Source organism: Pipistrellus hanaki (genome assembly GCF_964339955.1).
Source record: "Pipistrellus hanaki genome assembly, chromosome: 10".
Lineage (NCBI taxonomy): Eukaryota > Metazoa > Chordata > Mammalia > Chiroptera > Vespertilionidae > Pipistrellus > Pipistrellus hanaki.
In genome coordinates, this window is record NC_140512.1 from 29,476,335 (window position 1) to 29,492,463 (window position 16,129).

Consider the following 16,129-nt stretch of genomic DNA (forward strand, 5'->3'; position numbering starts at 1 on the left):
TGAGTTACAGAGAAGGGATAATAGCTTGAAAGACATTGTATTCTCACACCATCCAGAGTGACACTTGGCAGAGTAGAGATTAGAAGGCTGATTAGATCCCAAAAGACAGTCTGGATTTGAAGAGTAGATAAACATCCCCAGGTCAGAGACTGGACTCCCTATAGTTGAATAGAATGCCAGTTCTAAGTCATCACAATAAGGTTATGAAAGGAAATGTAATTTCATTTTGAAGTTACAAGCTGGTAAAGCCAGGGAACATTTGGCTTACAAATTTAAATAAAAGATATTTTGACAAAAAAATGATGAAGAAGGTACTTAAAGCTCTCAGTGAAGATGGAACATTATATATACTCAACTGTCCTGACAAAGAGGCATGTGTGATGAAATGCAGACATAACATAATAATTGGGATGATTAGTGTCTGTGAAAACAAAGGTAAAAGTTGAAGTTCTTAACCAATAGCAATCCTAAAGAGTGTCTCACTGGCCAAACTAGACTGGTGTTATGGTTACCAGAGATAATAATATAAGAATCAAAATGCACAGCTAAGATTCATGAATTATAAACTCGATCCACCTTCAGTCTTTTACACCTGAGACTATACTATGTTGCCTGCTCTTCAAGAAATGCATTCTGTATGATGTGAAGTAGATTTTGGTCAGGGGATCTGAGCTCTGTTTTTCAGTATGCTACCCTAGGGTCCCGGTTCTTCACTTGCTGCCCATCAGCCCTATAACCTGTAAAATACAGGGACTAAAGTAGAATATACCTATCCACTCTAACATTATTTGAAGATATAAAAGCACATGCTTTGCTTTCCTATGCCCCAAAGCAGTTAATATTTGATGAGCAATCCAACAGCAGCCATTAAGTATTTACTAAGTATCTCCTACTTTCCATATTGTACTGAGTAATGAGACAGGGTTGGATTAATGTAATTCATTCTATTGGATTTCCTTTTCTTACTCACAAATATCTAAAATTTATTGCATACATAATTGAAGGTAAGACTTTAAAGGCAAATAACACATGAAAAAGTAATGCAGGGACTTAAATTTATACTAAGATGTAAATATCAGATCCTTTCCTGAGAGTAGAGTTTGGCAAAGAGAAAGGAAAGCAAGATCAGGAGACTCAGAACCCCTGGACCTGGAGGCAGGACATGTGAATAAGGAAACAATTATCTAGGAAGCCAAGGCTATGGCTGCTGCTGATACCCTTGATTGCAAGCATTTGGTTATTTCCTGAGCACCCCAACAGGCTAGTATGACAATGACTTTGACTTGAGCTTTATTATATTATGCACTAGAGGCCTGGTGCACAAAATTCGTGCATGGGGTAGGGGGTCCCTCAGCCTGGCCTGCATGCTTTTGCAATCCAGGACCATTGGCTCCTAACCACTCACCTGCCTGCCTGCCTGATCTCCCCTAACCACCTCTGCCTCAGCCCCTGCCACCGTAGCTTTGTACAGGAGGGCCAGACGACTGGAAGGTGTCTAGTTCAGTGTTTCCCAACCTTCTCTCATGATGAGAATCACCTTGTGGAGTTGTTAAAACACAGATTCCTGAATCCCAACTAAGAAGTGCTAAACTAGAATTTTTGGGAACATATAGGTAAAATTGTATACTTAACTAGTGCTCTAACACAGATGTTATATACAGAGCACTAAGTTAGGTATGCAATTTTACCTATATGTTCCCAAAAATTCTAGTTTAGCACTTCTTAGTTGGGATTCAGGAATCTGTGTTTTAACAACTCCACCAGGTGATTCTCATCATGAGAGAAGGTTGGGAAACACTGGTCTAGTTGACCTGGTCTAATTAGCATATTATACTTTTATTAGCATAGATACTTATGTAAAAACTCGAGGCCCAGTGCATGATATTTGTGCACTGAGGTTCGGGGGTGGGGGATATCCCTCAGCCTGGCCTCTCCTTGTTGGGGATGTCTGATGAGGGGTCCTCAGTGCTGCTGCAAAGGCAGAAGAGACTCCACCACCGCAGCTGCACTTGCCAGCTGTGAGCCTGGCTTCTGGCTGAGTGGAGTTCCCCCTGTGGGAGAGCACTGACCAGCAGGGGCAGCTCCTGCATGGAGCTTCTGCCCTTTGGTAGTCAGTGCGTGTCACAGTGACCTCATTCCGCTCTTCCACTGATTTGCATGTTAACTTTTTATTATATAGGATAAACGCAAAACATTACACATTTTTCTAGTATGGAGGGAGAAATGACAGTATTTGGCCTCAATTGCTTAAAACATGAAGCACTTAGTCTATGACTGACATGATCTTCAATAAAATGGAATATATCCAAATTGATGAAGTTTATGATATTTTCCTCATGTTTTATCACTTCAAGCTTTTTTAAAATTCTTATATAACATTAGTGAAAATTGTGTAGTTAGAGTAGGAGGGAGGAGTTTGCATTTGAAACTAAAAGTACCAAATAACTAATTATCTTTGCCTTGGAGTCTTTTTATTGGTAAGGTCACCAATGACCAATCTTGAGCTTAAAAAAAAAAAAAAAAGAAAGAAAAGAAACCCAAAAACACTGATTTATTTTGTTATAATAGAAAGCAGCAAAAATGTACCAACCCAGCTTTTGTATAACTCCAAAATGTACCTTTGAGGGAAATAACTTATTTCTTTCTATGCAATGAAATCTGCAGACCACCATTAAGGCCCATCTTTTATAACTTGCTCCCACTGTGCGTGGTGACCTCCAGCCACACTCCAGAAATGCTTGCTGGTTTCTCAGTCCATGGTCTGTGTTTCCTTGTCACTTCATGCTACCAGCAGACACAATCGTATCTGTTTCCCCATGAACCACGAACTCACCAAGGGCAGGGACCAGGGTTACTCATCTTAGTCTTCCCCACCACCTGGCAGCGCATCTGCATAGTATATACGTTCAATTAGTGTTAATTGGATGAAAGTAAACTACTTTTATTTTCAGTGGCCTTCTAATTATGTAAAACAGCATAGCTATAATAGATACCAGAATCCTAAATGTAACATAACAGTGCATCTCTGATAGAAAAGGTATTAAATTTAGAAATTTTAAAAAAGGGAGTTTTAGACAAATGCGTATTTTGTAATTTATATAAGCACAAGGTGTCCTTCCATGACTCGTAAGTTTTTCTTGCTTTCTTCTATGTGAATTTATATGAAAAATGGAGCTTCCTATTACTCTTTATTTGTCCTGTTTGGTTTTGATTAGCATTGTTAACTTAGAACAAAACATGCAATATTGGGAAATAGCTGGATGGTGACTTTTTATCCCATTTGAAATCTTGTAAATACAGCCACTTGGTGTCTAAATATTTATTTTCAAAATGTCAACAGAGGGGAGAAAGTGTAAATAGAAATGCTAGTGATTTTAATGAGAACTAGCTCTGAAATCTAAGATTAACTTGGTCTCAAATATTACAAATACATACTTATTGTTCTGGACCAATTCTTATCTGCACCAAATACATCAAATACAGAGCTATGACAAATGCTCTTATGCTATTTTCCTGAGCAATGGATAAAAAGACAAGTACAATGAAGGACAAATATTAACTCTATCATCTCCCCTTCACTTGCCAAGTTTTATATAACTTGTTATCTACTATAGTGTTCCTAGAGATGTTTCACATGCTTTCAGACACTGAGAACTAGAAAATACTTTGAAGAACCTCTAATAATAAAAGCGTAATATGCTAATTAGACCAGACCTCCTTCTGGATGAAGCCAGGGCTGTGAGGGAAGCCTGGGTCCTGGGTGCCAGAGGGAAGCTGGTGCCAGCAGCCAGGGAAAGGAAAGCCTACTTTTGCACAAATTTCACACATCAGGCCTCTAGTTGTTAATAATGTAGCTACATTGTTAGACAAGAAGACAACAAGCTCAGGGTGGCAAGTCATCTCACAGATCTCAAAAAAGTCATTCTGAGGTGAAGGACCTGTTACACAATTTTGGCATCTCTTGGTAATTATAGTACATAAAGACTCGATCAGTTTCTGAATGTTAATGTATTCATGGATTTTAATAAAGCTGCAACCAGCTTTGTTTCCTATGTGTTTATAACTTACAATTCTGTTTCCACAAATACTTGAAGTGGTTCCTAATGAAAATACGTATGTGTGACCATTAACTACCAAGTCAGCACATCGAGGAAAGGAATGATGTGGTCTTCCAGAGGACACAAGGCAATGTCTGCAGGCATTGGTGGTGGTCACAGTAGGGGTAGGGGAAGCTGGGTAGGGATTGCCGCTGGTATGCCGTGGATAGAGACCAGGATGCTGCTAAGTGTGCTTCAGTGCACCAGGCCTGCCTACAGAGATTACCTGGCCCCAAATGCCAGGATGGAGGAACCATGATGTAGAAAAAGGAACAATCATTCAACCAGAAACCAGGTAAAATGGATACAACGAAGCATGGAGTTATCTTCAGGCTTCAGGTCACAATCCATAGAATATTGCAATGATAACTTTGCAAAGAAAACTGATGAGAAATGAGGGAAAGGGAAGAAAATAAAAACTATAGCACATCTCCTTTTCAGAAAAGCAATATCAGTGCTGATGAAATGTTTACCGGTTTATTGATGACCAAGTACAATTTAAATTCTGTGTTCTTAAAAGTTAGGAATAACTACATTTAAAATGCTTATAACACATTTCCCAGAGCACTTGCTTTGAAAAGGTATGATGCTCACGAATAAGGCGGCATGAGTAAAAAAAGTTTGTTACCAAAAGATAGAAACAGCTAAGTATATCTTAGAATTATCAATATTCTATCAGTATTAAGAAGCAATTATAGTTGAAAAATAAAATTTAAAAAAGAAGCAGTTAAAAAGGAGGATTTGGGTTAGCATGGTTAAATTTCCAAAAATCTTTTATTGAGTTATAAAAGCACGTTGCAACATGGTACATGCCAAATCAATACATTTATAAATTTCAAAATCTCAAAGCAACACTTTTCCAGGGATTCATTTATGTCTGTATATTAATATTTTAAATGGTCTGGAGCAAAGAGTCACCAAACAATGCCTCTCCTGGTTTAGTAAGGCCTGTGAACTAAACATTTTTACAATTTTAAATGGTTGAAAAAAATCTGAGGAAAAAATAGTTTGAAAAACATGAAAATTGTATAAAATTCAAAATTCATTGTGCATAAAGTTTTATTAGACTGCTAGAGGCCTGGTGCACATCATTAGTGCACTGGAGGTGGGAGGGAGGATGGGATGGCGTCCCTCAGCCCAGTCTGCGCCCTCTTGCAGTCCAGGACCCCTGGCGGGGAGGGATGTCCACCAAGGGGTCCTTAGAGCTGTCATAGATACTGGAGAAGCTCCTGACACCGCCACTATGCTCACCAGCTGAGTGGCACTCCCTGGTCTATTTGTCCCCAAACCAAGAGCCTGGAAACCCATCCCACTCTCTAAAAGCCTCAGCAACCCCTGACTCCAGCCCATTTCCCTTCGTTGGGCTGGAAAACCCTCTTCCAGATGGTTCTGAAGCCCTGGTTTGCAGAGCCTTCCAGTGAGTACACGGGTTTGGGGGGCGCACTGCTTCCAGGTTGTGTGAATGCTTTTAATTTGGGGTTGAGATAAAGAAATACACAGTCACGTAGCAAACCCTAATTCCTGCGTTGAGCATCTGCCCCCGGTGGTCAGTGCATGTCATAGGACCGGTCATTCCACTGTTTGTTTGATTTGCATATTGGGATTTAATTATATAGGATAGTCACAATCACATGATTGTTTTGTTAGCGCCAAAATTTAATCATGCTTTACACTTAAATGTAGTCTGATGCTTTCAGGCTACTATGGCAGAGTTGAGTAGTGTAGAGACAGTCCCTATGAGCCCAAGAATTCTATTAATTAGGTTAATCTGTATTTAATTAATGGCAAACATAAGCCAAAAGTGTTTATAATCTGCCACTTTTGCAGGAAAATTTTGTAGCCCCAAGGGATAAACCTAAATTAAGTATAGTGGTCATTCATGTGCTGGTTTTATTTATTTGTTTGTTTATTTATTTTTAATATTTTTATTGATTTTTTTACAGAGAGGTAGGGAGAGAGAGAGTCAGAAACATCAATAAAAGAGAAACATCGATCAGCTGCCTCCTGAACACTCCCCACTGGGGATATGCCTGCAACCAAGGTACATGCCCCTGACTGGAATCGAACCTGAGACCCTTCAATCTGCAGGCCGACACTCCAGCTACTAAGCCAAACCAATTAGGGCTCATATTTTCTTGTGTTAGTTAGGGTTTCTGAAACAAATTCGTTTTTAAAAGGAGAGAGAATTCATAAGCCCAAGGAAACTGAAAACGTCTCGGTTCCAGGTGGCTTCCTCCGTGGCTTCACTCCGTTTCCATCGACATCTGGATCCATCTCTGGGCTCCACTTCCCCGGGGCTGTTTCCCCTCTCAGGCGCACATTTTCCACGAGGGGATTGGTTTCCCTATGTGAACCCAGAGAAAGAAGCCAGTCTCTTCATCCCAGTAATCCTGCCGATCCTGTCCCAATTCAGGGGAAGAGGTAGGCAGTGAGAGCAGACAAATGGGTGGAAGGAGCTTTCCCACCTCCCTTTTTTTTATTGAATTTATTGGGGTGACATTAGTTAACAAAAAACAGCATAGGTTTCAGGGGTACAATTCCACAATCCATCCTCTGTCTGCTGCATTGTGGGTTCACCAACCACGTCGAGTCTCCTTCCATCACCATCGATCCCCCCCTTTACCCTCTCTACCTCCCCCACCCCCTTTCCCTCTGATAATCATAGACTGTTGTCTGTGTCTGTGTTGAGTTTTGTTTGCTTAATCTTCCCACCTTTTTCCGACCAGCCCTGCAACTCCCCCCCACCTCGGAGAGCGGTGAGCCTGTTTTCTCTCTATGCGTCTGTTTCTGTTTTGTTTGTTAGTTGATTTTGTTCATTAGATTCCACATCGGAGTGAAATCCTAGCTGCCGCGGGTGCTGGCACCACAATTAACAAACCGGCTCTGCAGTGACAGCCAGCGCCTGGCCTTGTTGGTGGTGGGCATGGGGCTCTCACACCTTTGCTTTTTCTTGAAATAACACGTCCAGTTTCCATATTTCTCTCTTGTAGTTTCTGCTAACAACACATACCTGATTTTAACCGAGTGTAGATAAACCCTCATGCAGTAGGAGATGAAACAATATTCTCTCAATTCTGATAAAACTACTAGGGTCATCCCTTTGGATCAACTTCCGGCCAGCCTGCTGCCTTCTTTTTATGTGTTTTTGTTTGTTTGTTTGTTTGTTGTTCGAGGAGAGCAGGCGTGTACCAACAAGCAGACAAAATATGCATGATTATTTTTAAAGTGTCAATTTTTTTTTTTAAAGAAAACAAACCCGACTTCTACTTTTTTACTGCCTGTTTCCTCCAGAAACTGTTCTGTGTTCCACTGGGGATGCTGTTTGCCACAGTCTCAGTTAGAATTGGTTTGAGTTCTATTCCCACAGCATTTAACTCTTAGGCCGGTATGTGACTGAGCATCTTTCACTTTAATTTGATCTAATTTGCACACATAATTCTGATGGAATTATTCATTGCAAAGTGCACCTTTGGGCCTTTCAGAATTCTGCCTTTTTTCTTCTTCTTCTTTTTTTCCCGTGAATCCATCGCATTAATTTACCTGCAAATTCCCCCTCTCTCTGGAGGCTTCTCCTCGTTATGTACATACTTTTGTACAGATTTTTCCATCACAAACTGTTCTGAAAACAGTGTTTCAGATTTGGACCTAGGCTCTGGACGTTTCACAGTTGCGGTTTTAATTATCTTTTTTTTTTTTTTCCTGCTACATTAGAGAGATTTGTCACTTTCGGCATCATTATACTAGCATGATTGTTGTAATAAACACTAAAATATTGAAACAGGATTCTAGCCCTAATTTCACTTCCTAACACAATTTTATCTTTAGTTTGAAGGTACATTAGTAATAAAGCTACATGCTTTTCACGATAATTTTACCCTGGTTTATTCTACCGCAAGACTGAGTACCAACTGAAGATTGTGAGTATAGAAAAAGAGTTGTGATGCAACACAATTTCATTATTTGAAGTCTTTGTGACAGTATCTTGTCACTAATCGCTGTGTCTCTGATGCTTGAATTGCGACTTTACAGCAGCCTTGTAACTAAGCTAACATCCGTGGAGACCAGTGAATACATTCAACCTGTTAATCGATATAGCTCTCTTTACCCCGGAGTCATTCTTTCATTACTTGTTCCCATGTTTCTATCCCTCACAGACTGCGTTCTCGCAGAGGACAGGGATTTTGCTGAAATACAATAGATACTTGGTTAGTCTTTGAGGAGAGAGGGAAAGGGGAATGGAGCACGTGTGCACATATATCACTGTGTTACAAAACAGTGGAGGAGTAATCATAATGCATCTGCTGCAGCTGGACTTAAGTCCATAAGCGTATACATCTGAGAAGAAAAGGCCCAGCTTTGGGTTAGCATATCACAGCTGCCCTGCTGCGTCTGGCGCTGCGCCTTGTCGGGAGAGTGCACTTTCTCAGGGAAGCAGAAGTGTGTGTGTGTGTGTGTGTGTGTGTGTGTGTGTGTGTGTGTGTCCCGGGGTGATGAGGAGGGGGCGTAACTTGTTTCTTTTAACTGGTACCAGCTGTGTAATATTAGTCCTACCCACACCTCCAGCTACTTTTTGGACCTTTGATATTTATTTTAACTCCTTTTCTCCTGGCTGGTGAGGAAGGTAACTTCCTTCCTTCCCTCCCTCCCTCCTTCCTTCTTTCCTTCCTTCTTTCCTTCCTTCCTTCCTTCCTTCCTTCCTTCCTTCCTTCCTTCCTTCCTTCCTTCCTTCCTTCCTTCCTTCTTGTCTCCCTCATTCCTCTTTTTTCCCTTTCCTTCCTGGTTTTTTTTGTTTGTTTGTTTTTTCCTGCAAAGATTAAAGGTCTTGAAAAAAGGCTCAGGGTATATATTCCAACCTTATATGTTAAATATATTAACTACATGTTCAAAAAAATGAAAAATTTGTTTCCTTTACAGAATTACCATGATTTTATATATCAGGCTTGCATACTTATCAGGCTTGCATACTTAAGGGTCGATTAATTTCAGTAATTTCCGATCCGAAGGAAACAGATGAGACACCAGTTATACTCAGTAAAATGGACCTGGACTGAATAAATAGGAAACGGTGTAAATTGGTAAATTGTCCTCATCCTGCCTTCTGCATATTGGATTATATCTTGAAATATTTAATATTCTGGCTGACAATGCGGTGTGACTCATATAGGCCGAATTGAATATGGATGAGTTTTATTAAAGAGCTGAATGACTTGCAGCAAATAAACAGCATCATAAACGTTGGGGCTTATTCCTGGGACCGATGTAATCATCAGGAAGGGAAAAAGCCCACGTGTGCATTAAGAAGGAGGCGATTTGACGCATTGCTGGGTTAGCGGCCGCGTTTAATTTACTTGAGGACGAGACGTCACTCTCTAAAATCAGAACACGGAGCTAAAAGGAAAGTCTCACGACCCTGACCTTCACTAGTTTGAGCACGACCTGCACGCTAAAATGCATTATCTTCCTGTCTGTCACAAAGAAAGCGCAGGGTGCTTCTTGCCCGGTGGAGCTGTGCATTTAATTCCCTGTAACCCAGGGAGCCCCCCCCCACCCAGAACCCCCCCCCCCCCCCCCCAGGAGGTGGAAAGTCAGGGATGGAAATGGAAGCTTCGTCCTCCGATGGCATCACTCCTGAATCATTTATCACTGCCAGCACTCCACAAATCTGCCTGGACCAGGTTCTGTGGCTGCGTTATTGCATTCTGAGCCTGCTGCCTTATTTTGAACATGTAATAAAAGTGAACTCAGTGTCGGTAACTTTCATATCAGTTTTCCTCTCTGTTGGCGAATGGTTATCTTCAGTGTTTACTGTGTGGAAATGATGATTGTAACGAGCCCGAGGCTCTCGTCTCGCTGCTCTGCTCTTCTCACCACCCACACTTCTTTCTGCCCTGCAGCCCTGCTCCCGCACCCCGGGACCTCAAAATACCAGACACGTGTTTTTACTTTCTCATTTGTTAGCTTCTCACCACACATCCGATCGCCTCTACCGCCCAATCCAGAAATCTAACGGGAGTCTAGTTCCACCTTGACTATCAGATTATTACCGCACAGAACTGATGGGAGTAAGAGGGACAGTGGTCCTAGTCCAATAACTTAACATCTGGATGAATGATCTAGATCAGTGTTTCCCAAACTTCTCTCATGATGAGAATCACCTGGTGGAGTTGTTAAAACACAGATTCCTGAATCCCAACTAAGAAGTGCTAAACTAGAATTTTTGGGAGCATATAGGTAAAATTGCATACCTAACTTAGTGCTCTGTATATAAAATCTGTCTTAGAGCACTAGTTAAGTATACAATTTTACCTATATGTTCCCAAAAATTCTAGTTTAGCACTTCTTAGTTGGGATTCAGGAATCTGTGTTTTAACAACTCCACCAGGTGATTCTCATCATGAGAGAAGTTTGGGAAACACTGATCTATAATAGATAGTGTTAGCTCAGAGGATGCTGCTAATCATAACCAAACCTGTCCTGAAAAGTTAGTTTTGTGAAACTGTTTTCTCACTGCTCTATTGTCTTCTATTTTTTATTTATTTATTTTTTTACCTATAAAACAGAATTTTTCATAGGAAAAAAATAATTTTTAAGGTCCCGTCTCCCTGTAGCCTCAACTTATTTCTCCAAATGTCATGTTCTTTACTCTTTTGGCTTTAAATTGTGAAGGTAATTGAGAATGTTCAAAATTTAAGTTGCAGAAAGTATGCAAAAAAGGATTCTATCTCTAATCGCCAGAACCCGGTGGAGTAGCGGCTGCTGCCTATAATTTGGTGATAGAAGCTGTCTGTTTAATTCATTAGTTCTGACACAATATCCTCAATTTGAGAGAATGTGTTCTTTTTGATGAAGGTGTTATCTAGTGGCATGCCAGGGTCTGTGAGCTGTATATTTATTTCAGCTAATTTATTTCTTTAGAAACTACAATAATTTAGAGATAAGATCCTTCTGCATCTGTTGCGCATTTTAAACACATACTAATTGAACCTGGTAGTTACGAAGCATCACGGAAATATTGACTGCTTAACTCCTTGTGGGAATGCTGGGGGCAGTGAGCTGAGGATAAACCCTTAAGTCTGAGAGACAGAGAAGTAATTACCTGCTCGCCTCAAAAGTATATGGAATAAATATGTGTGGAGTTATGCTACTGTCTCAAAGTAATTTTGCTTTTTGATTGACAGGTATATGATGAAGGAAGAATTAAGATCCAAAGGGGAACAGAAGAAAAATAGGGAGCATATACTATTTCCCCTGGCACACTGGATTGTGTTGGAAGGAAAGATGGGACAGACTGTCAGTAACAATCTGAGAAGTGGTCTTCTCCCATAGGCTCAATACTATTAGGTAATGTGTGCTGATTTAGCTAATGATGACTGAGGATGTCAGCAGCGACCTATTAACTGTTTATTTCCTGCCAGGCACAATTAATTCATGTCATCTTTAAAAAATAATCTATTGGTAAGTTAGTACTCATCATTGTTTGTTTTTTAAACATCTCTATTTAACCAAGGGAGAAATTGGGAGATATATATATATATATATATATATATATATATATATATATATATATAGAGAGAGAGAGAGAGAGAGAGAGAGAGAGAGAGAGAATTGATCCAGGCCACTGGGAACTAGTATTCGAAAGAGTCATTCTGACTTGTAAGCCCATATTATCTAATGCTTTTATATAATGTCTCTGTAAGGAAAAAAAAAAGAAAGAAAGAAAGAAAGAAAGAAAGAAAGAAAGAAAGAAAGAAAGAAAGAAAAAGAAAGAAAGAAAAAAAGGGAGAGTAACAAAAACAAAACAAGCAAAAAACTTAACTATGTGAGCAAAGCACTTACACTGTTGTTTTTTTCTAATTGAAAACTTTTGATCTTCATTGATCACTTCAATATTTAACTGTTTATAGCAGCTTTATTTTGTCATCACTCCGTTTTAATAGTGTTCAGATGTTTCCAAAACCCAGATCCAATTTAACACCATTAAGCATAATCCGAAAGACATCTTATACCTGAGAGAGGAAAAAGGAGAAGTTTCAAATGTGTTTTAAGCATCTTTAGAGACAAATGTGCCAGGCTGTTTGTCTTAAAAATCAGGCAGATGTTTTATCACCAAGACTTATAGAGAAATCACATATATAAACAAATACCAAGAAAAGAAGTACATGATATATTTAAAAGTAAATTCTAAATGCACTACAAATTTAAGTGTGAGAAGTAAAAGGCAAAATAAGAAAATACAGGTAAAAGCTTGTAGAATAAAATAGCCGAGGAGTGAACTCCTAAAATGTGGTTCATGCCATTAGTGGGATACAAAGCAGCAATAAAAAAATCATTAATTAACTTCAGTATAGCAGCAGGAAAAGATCTCAAAAAATTAATGTTACTTTGATGGGAATAAGAGGCCAGTATAAAATTTATTGAACCAGGTCAGTTATGTAAACCGCACTCACATCGTAACACCATACACTTGTCAAAGGCCATTCATTAAGTAAATAAGAGTGGATGCCAAAGGGGAAGCAAGAAATGGCCCGAGTATGGGGAATTGAAGGAGAAGAAAACATGACTAATACAATTAAACAGAAATGTGGACTTGGCAATAGAGTGAGAATTTGATCACATCAATTCTGTGCCTCCGTGATTTTTTAAACGTAACGTTTTTATAACAAAAGACATTAGAGAAGGGCCTCAAATAAGCCTCATACATTTGCAGGACTTTGTAAAGAAACAAAGTTTTCAGCAGAGTTTCAGAATTACAGAGATTCTGGTTTGAGACAGGATGTTCCAGGGAGGAACACATCATGGTGGAGGCAGGGACAGGAGAAGGACGGGTGAAAATTGTACAGGGCTTCATCTGGCAGAAATTTAATGAAAGTTTGACAGGGTGTGACAATAGATGAAAGCATAAGGCAGAGTTCCTTGCAGTCTGTCACTGGGGTTTTTATTTTGATCTTTCCATTGTTTTGGAGGCGTTTGGGAGCTCCTACAGCCAAGTAAACAGAGTCTGAAAACAATGAGACCCTGGACAGGGCGTTGGTGAACCCTCCTGCCCCATTCATTTCACTCTCCTTCAGAAACCACAGCTCCTCAGCTCTGTGACACTTTCTTGGCCCAAGACACTCTAATAAGAGAAAGCTTCCAAGGGTCTTGGTTATTCTCCCATTTGGAACCCAAAACAAACAAAGAAAAAGAATAAAACCAAACCTGTGTTGGTGTTGCAGGAAACAATTAGCAGCTATTCGACCCACATGGGGAGAAATTATTAAAGGGGCAGGAATGGGAAACAAGACCCTACATGGTTTTCTATTTTATCATCTCAGGGTCCCCTAGTATAGCTCCTGAAATTATTAACACCCTTTCTTCATATTAAAATCTTCCCCCACTGTTTTTATTTTGTTTCACTTTGTTTTAAGGTACTGTTAGTCACTGTTGAAGAAATGTAAATTATCAGGGAAAATTATGAAGGGTAATTTGATGGTTCATGTTGTATTAAAATGTCAATATCTTTTTAACTCAATAATGTTACACTTAGGAATGTTCTACTTCTGATTTCTAAAGGAATAATTAAATAAGCACCAAAACATGTGTGCATAAAAATGTTAATCATAATGCTATTGTAAAAGTAAAAAATGAAAGCCAATTAAATGAGTGAGAACAAAGAATTAAAGGTTTTAGCCACCTTTTTTTTTTTTTTTTTGATGGACTGCTTACTAAGTATAAACTTCTAAAAATATTTAATGACATAGGAGAAACACTCTAAATATATGACTCTGTGGAAAAGCAGGTTGTAAATATATACCAACATTGAGGGGAAAATACTTAAATGTTAACTGTTTATTTTTTGAGTGTGAGACTACATGCTAATTTCTTGTTTCTTTCTTTTCCAAATTTTCTTAAGTGATCATTTTCTGCTTTTACAAAACAAAATAAATCATACAGCTTATTTAAAATTATAGAACTGTACTGAATAAATAAGTTAAATATTGTTGAGACTGGTAATTTAAATAATTCATAATCCTTTTTACTTGTTAAAACATATGTTTGAATTTCTCTAGGCAATCTTTCAGAATGGAAAATTTAGATATACATTCAGCATGTTATGGAAATTATCCAGGAATATTTGAGGTACATATGCTACCCAGATATAGAGGATTTCATTGAAAGGAAATGGCCAAGTTAAACATGAATTTTACATCCTCAAAGAATCAAAGAAAATTGAAAAGGCAACAAACGCTATGTTTCTGCAAAGCATAGTTAAGTACCTTTTTCAAAAGGGTATTTATTGCTGGGCTAGTGTGGCTCAGATGGAGGTTTCTCTCTCATTGATGTTTCTCTCTATCCCTCTCCCTTCCTCTCTCTAGAATCAATAAAAAATATATATATTTTTAAAGGATGCATTTATTCCAAGCCTCAGAATGGAATCACATTCTAATTCACTGCTCACAGTACCCAGGGCACTTCTGGAGCCCCGGGCGGGGAGGTGGGGGGATCGTGGCATTTCTACCAGATAGGGAAGTAAAGAAGAAGGTCGCTCCGGAAGTTAAGAAGGGAATTTAAAGAAATAAATAAAAGCTACGAAGGTGATGACGATAACCTATTAAAAATGCTGGCTGTTGTGGGGTCGAACCCTGGGTTCAGAATAAGACCACCGGAGGCTGATGACTAATTAAAAAGCAGGCAAAGATGTATTGAAATATCTGGCCAGGACAGACGCGAGAGCACCACATGCAGGTGGTCTCCACACGACTGCCCTTTCTGCCCCCCGTGTTTAATCAGGTGCAAGAGCCAAACTAGAAGGGTTAAAATTCAAACAGCAATTTTTACCAAAGTAGGGTTGCCACTGTATTTCACTGGCCACCTCCTGTTTTCTCTTCTTATCTCTCCCCGGGGTGTTTCAACAGAGCATTCCCATCAACAGGTAATATTGCATTCAGCCGTGTAACCACCTGCAGAATTTCTGATTAGCAGGGATCAGAGTTTATTTCGATTTGCAGGAGCCAATCCTTTAATCCACAAAGTAGAAAAATGAGACACAAAGTATGACAGACCTCAGACACAAGCAGAGGGCTGGCTTTGCTTGCTTAAGTGGCAAATGGCAGCCACCATCTGGCTTGATTTCAAGAGATGCGAACTCGAAAGGGCAGCTGGATCCCTAAGGTGCTCGCAGCGGAATGCACTTCAGTCCTGTACATTTTTTTTTTTTAATTAAAGAATTTTTTCCCAACTATAGTTCACATTCAATGTTATTTTGTGTGAATGCCAGGTATACAGTGTAGTGATTAGACAATCATAGACTTTGCAAAGTGTTCCCCCGGGCATTTCCAGGACCCACCTGATACCATACGTAGTCATTACAATAGTTTTGACTGTATTTCTTATGCTATGTTTTACATCCTTGTGACTGTTCTGTCACTGTCAATTTGTACTTCTCCATCTTTTCACTTTTTCCACCCAGCCCCCGAGCCCCACTCCCCTCTGTCTGTTCTCTGTATCTATGATTCTGTTTCTGTTCTGTTTGTTCATTTATATTGTTCTTTAGATTCCAAGTATTCACAGTGTTTCTGAGGCCAAATGTGTGCACCCCTGGGTTCCTCGGAGTATATGACAGTGACAGAGAACTCAACCAGGTGGCTTGCTCCATCAACACCACATGCGGGAGAGTGAGACTGCTTACCTTGCTTCCTCTTAAGAAAGAAGGAGGGAGGAGGGACTTAGATGTCTGTTAAGGACACAGGTTAAGTTGGGTTTTAAAAACTGTCATTTTCCAAACATTCCCTCGGAATACTGTAAATGACCGTAGAAAATGCAGTTCTGAGGATTTGCCAGTCTTCCTTATTAACAACTTTCTAGTGAATCATGGTTTAGGGAAAATGAATGCTCTCGTCATTGCGGAAAAGGGAAGATAGCCAAGATGAGACTGTCAGAGCTGAATCAGTGCTTGGCTCTTGAAGCTCTCTCTCCGCCCTTTTCTGTCATTGGAGATAGATCCCCACGCCCCCAGGAAGAGCTGCCATCCCAGCACATGCTCCTGGACTGAC